At 39.7% G+C, this 5,200-nt stretch overlaps 1 pseudogene; it reads right to left on the bottom strand.

The window, feature by feature from the left end:
* Nucleotides 1–221: 221 nt before the first annotated feature.
* Nucleotides 222–4,407, bottom strand: LOC144289407 (diphthamide biosynthesis protein 3-like; annotated as a pseudogene).
* Nucleotides 4,408–5,200: the final 793 nt, after the last annotated feature.

Below are 5,200 nucleotides of genomic sequence, written 5' to 3'. Positions count from 1 at the left end.
TGACCTGAGCCAAAGGCAGACGCTCAACCACTGAGTCACCCAGGTATCCCATGGACTTGCTTCCTTAATTGAAGATGAACTTGGCAGCCAATAGAAAGGATCCACATTCTAACAGAAGAGCCAGTTATAGAATAGCTGTCCCCATGAAGAAGTCAGTAACTTTGTCTTTGATTTTTCCACCTTGACTCATTCCCAAGAGTTCAGGATTTGGATTTCTAAAGTCTTCTTCAGCATTTAACTAATTCTTTGTGGATGGAAGAGGCTGGGACTGTTTCTCCACACCTAAACTGTTTTTTGTCATAAATCACTTTTACAATGACAAAGCAGCTGGTCCCATTGCTACGTCTTTCCATTCTCCAAATCTTCCTTCATAATGCAGAAGTTATCCCCACATGGGCAGGGCTAGAAATATGCCTCTGAGTCTTCATCATATTGGAAGTCCTTGATCTCCACCTCATTTTGGTGTTTTTTTTTTTTAATTATTTTTTTTCTTTTTTTTTTAATTTATTTTTTATTGGTGTTCAATTTACTAACATACAGAATAACCCCCAGTGCCCGTCACCCATTCACTCCCACCCCCCGCCCTCTTCCCCTTGTACCACCCCTAGTTCGTTTCCCAGAGTTAGCAGTCTTTACGTTCTGTCTCCCTTTCTGATATTTCCCACACATTTCTTCCCCCTTCCCTTATATTCCCTTTCACTATTATTTATATTCCCCAAATGAATGAGAACATATAATGTTTGTCCTTCTCCGACTGGCTTACTTCACTCAGCATAATACCCTCCAGTTCCATCCACGTTGAAGCAAATGGTGTGTAATTGTCATTTCTAATAGCTGAGTAATATTCCATTGTATACATAAACCACATCTTCTTTATCCATTCATCTTTTGTTGGACACCGAGGCTCCTTCCACAGTTTGGCTATCGTGGCCATTGCTGGTAGAAACATCGGGGTGCAGGTGTCCCGGCGTTTCATTGCATTTGTATCTTTGGGGTAAATCCCCAACAGTGCAATTGCTGGGTCGTAGGGCAGGTATATTTTTAACTGTTTGAGGAACCTCCACACAGTTTTCCACAGTGGCTGCACCAGTTCACATTCCCACCAACAGTGTAAGAGGGTTCCCTTTTCTCCGCATCCTCTCCAACATTTGTTGTTTCCTGCCTTGTTAATTTTCCCCATTCTCACTGGTGTGAGGTGGTATCTCATTGTGGTTTTGATTTGTATTTCCCTGATGGCAAGTGATGCAGAGCATTTTCTCATGTGCATGTTGGCCATGTCTATGTCTTCCTCTGTGAGATTTCTGTTCATGTCTTTTGCCCATTTCATGATTGGATTGTTTGTTTCTTTGCTGTTGAGTTTAAGAAGTTCTTTATAGATCTTGGAAACTAGCCCTTTATCTGATATGTCATTTGCAAATATCTTCTCCCATTCTGTAGGTTGTCTTTGAGTTTTGTTGACTGTATCCTTTGCTGTGCAAAAGCTTCTTATCTTGATGAAGTCCCAATAGTTCATTTTTGCTTTTGTTTCTTTTGCCTTCGTGGATGTATCTTACAAGAAGTTACTATGGCCGAGTTCAAAAAGGGTGTTGCCTGTGTTCTTCTCTAGGATTTTGATGGAATCTTGTCTCACATTTAGATCTTTCATCCATTTTGAGTTTATCTTTGTGTATGGTGCAAGAGAGTGGTCTAGTTTCATTCTTCTGCATGTGGATGTCCAATTTTCCCAGCACCATTTGTTGAAGAGACTGTCTTTCTTCCAATGGATAGTCTTTCCTCCTTTATCGAATATTAGTTGCCCATAAAGTTCAGGGTCCACTTCTGGATTCTCTATTCTGTTCCACTGATCTATATGTCTGTTTTTGTGCCAGTACCACACTGTCTTGATGACCACAGCTTTGTAGTACAACCTGAAATCTGGCATTGTGATGCCCCCAGATATGGTTTTCTTTTTTAAAATTCCCCTGGCTATTCGGGGTCTTTTCTGATTCCACACAAATCTTAAAATAATTTGTTCTAACTCTCTGAAGAAAGTCCATGGTATTTTGATAGGGATTGCATTAAACGTGTATATTGCCCTGGGTAACATTGACATTTTCACAATATTAATTCTGCCAATCCATGAGCATGGAATATTTTTCCATCTCTTTGTGTCTTCCTCAATTTCTTTCAGAAGTGTTCTATAGTTTTGAGGATATAGATCCTTTACATCTTTGGTTAGGTTTATTCCTAGGTATCTTATGCTTTTGGGTGCAATTGTAAATGGGATTGACTCCTTAATTTCTCTTTCTTCAGTCTTATTGTTAGTGTATAGAAATGCCACTGACTTCTGGGCATTGATTTTGTATCCTGCCACGCTACCGAATTGCTGTATGAGTTCTAGCAATCTTGGGGTGGAGACTTTTGGGTTTTCTATGTAGAGTATTATGTCATCGGCGAAGAGGGAGAGTTTGACTTCTTCTTTGCCAATTTGAATGCCTTTAATGTCTTTTTGTTGTCTGATTGCTGAGGCTAGGACTTCCAGTACTATGTTGAACAGCAGTGGTGAGAGTGGACATCCCTGTCTTGTTCCTGATCTTAGGGGAAAGGCTCCCAGTGCTTCCCCATTGAGAATGATATTTGCTGTGGGCTTTTCATAGATGGCTTTTAAGATGTCGAGGAATGTTCCCTCTATCCCTACACTCTGAAGAGTTTTGATCAGGAATGGATGCTGTATTTTGTCAAATGCTTTCTCTGCATCCAATGAGAGGATCATATGGTTCTTGGTTTTTCTCTTGCTGATATGATGAATCACATTGATTGTTTTACGGGTGTTGAGCCAGCCTTGTGTCCCAGGGATAAATCCTACTTGGTCATGGTGAATAATTTTTTTAATGTACTGTTGGATCCTATTGGCCAGTATCTTGTTGAGAATTTTTGCATCCATGTTCATCAGGGATATTGGTCTGTAATTCTCCTTTTTGGTGGGGTCTTTGTCTGGTTTTGGAATTAAGGTGATGCTGGCTTCATAGAACGAATTTGGAAGTACTCCATCTCTTTCTATCTTTCCAAACAGCTTTAGGAGAATAGGTATGGTTTCTTCTTTAAACGTTTGATAAAATTCCCCTGGGAAGCCATCTGGCCCTGGACTCTTGTGTCTTGGGAGGTTTTTGATGACTGCTTCAATTTCCTCCCTGGTTATTGGCCTGTTCAGGTTTTCTATTTCTTCCTGTTCCAGTTTTGGTAGTTTGTGGCTTTCCAGGAATGCGTCCATTTCTTCTAGATTGCCTAATTTATTGGCGTATAGCTGTTCATAATATGTTTTTAAGATCATTTGTATTTCCTTGGTGTTGGTAGTGATCTCTCCTTTCTCATTCATGATTTTATTAATTTGAGTCCTCTCTCTCTTCTTTTTAATAAGGCTGGCTAATGGTTTATCTATCTTGTTAATTCTTTCAAAGAACCAACTCCTGGTTTTGTTGATCTGTTCCACAGTTCTTCTGGTCTCGATTTCGTTGAGTTCTGCTCGAATCTTTATTAACTCCCTTCTTCTCTTGGGTGTAGGATCTATTTGCTGTTTTTTCTCTAGCTCCTTTATGTGTAAGGTTAGCTTTTGTATTTGAGTTCTTTCCAGTTTTTGAATGGATGCTTGTATTGCGATGTATTTCCCCCTTAGGACTGCTTTTGCTGCATCCCAAAGATTTTGAATGGTTGTATCTTCATTCTCATTAGTTTCCATGAATCTTTTTAATTCTTCCTTAATTTCCTGGTTGACCCTTTTATCTTTTAGCAGGATGGTCCTTAACCTCCACGTGTTTGAGGTCCTTCCAAACTTCTTGCTGTGATTTAGTTCTAATTTCAAGGCATTATGGTCTGAGAATATGCAGGGGACAATCCCAATCTTTTGGTATCGGTTCAGACCCGATTTGTGACCCAATATGTGGTCTATTCTGGAGAAAGTTCCATGTGCGCTTGAGAAGAATGTGTATTCAGTTGAGTTTGGATGTAAAGTTCTGTAGATATCTGTGAAATCCATCTGGTCCAGTGTATCATTTAAAGCTCTCGTTTCTTTGGAGATGTTGTGCTTAGAAGACCTATCGAGTATAGAAAGAGCTAGATTGAAGTCACCAAGTATAAGTGTATTATTATCTAAGTATTTCTTCACTTTGGTTAATAATTGATTGATATATTTGGCAGCTCCCACATTCGGGGCATATATATTGAGGATTGTTAAGTCTTCTTGTTGAATAGATCCTTTAAGTATGATATAGTGTCCCTCTTCATCTCTCACTACAGTCTTTGGGGTAAATTTTAGTTTATCTGATATAAGGATGGCTACCCCTGCTTTCTTTTGAGGACCATTCGAATGGTAAATGGTTCTCCAATCTTTTATTTTCAGGCTGTATCCACCTCATTTTGAAACATAGCCATTATCACTGGGGCCAGCTGATACCCAGCCTGGATGCAGTCCCAGCCTAGTGCTAGCATGCACCAGTTCAGGAAATCTTATGCTTTTTTTCTTAATGTAAAATTCATATAATATGAAATTACCCATTAACCATTTTTAAAGTATACAATTCAGTGACACTTGGTATATTCTGTGTTGAGGAAACATCACCTCTATCTAGTTCCATGATATTTTCATCACCTCACAAAGAAAACTTGTTTCCTTTAAGTAGTTACTCTCCATGTACCCCTCCTCTAGCTCCTGGCCTCTGCTGGTCTGTTTTCTCTATAGAGTTGCCTACTCTGGATGTTTTATAAGTGGACTCCTACATATGTGACCTTTTGTGTGTCTGGCTTCTTTCATTTAGTATAATATCCTGGAGGCTCAAAAACCATTATTTTGATTATTATCCTTTGAACTCCTCTGACTAACATCCCAGAATTATTAGGATCCTAAGAGTGAAGATAAGGTATTATTATTTTTTATAAGATTTTATTTATTCATTCATAGAGAGAGAGGCAGAGACATAGGCAGAGGGAGAAGCAGGCTCCATGCAGGGAGCTTGACGTGGGACTTGATCCTGGGTCTCCAGGATCACACCCCGGGCTGCAGGCAGCACTAAACCGCTGCACCACCGGGGCTGCCCGATAAGAAGGTATTAAAACCCAAAACAAATAATGGTTAAAATGCCTTCTAGCAAAAATAGAGCTTCCTTCTCTGCATGTTTGGGTGCCAGATATTTTGGGGTATGTGGGAGACAAAGCTGTAGGCCTGCAT

The sequence above is a fragment of the Canis aureus genome, chromosome 1 (assembly GCF_053574225.1).
Source record: "Canis aureus isolate CA01 chromosome 1, VMU_Caureus_v.1.0, whole genome shotgun sequence".
NCBI lineage: Eukaryota > Metazoa > Chordata > Mammalia > Carnivora > Canidae > Canis > Canis aureus.
This window is presented reverse-complemented; position numbering and strand designations above follow the sequence as displayed.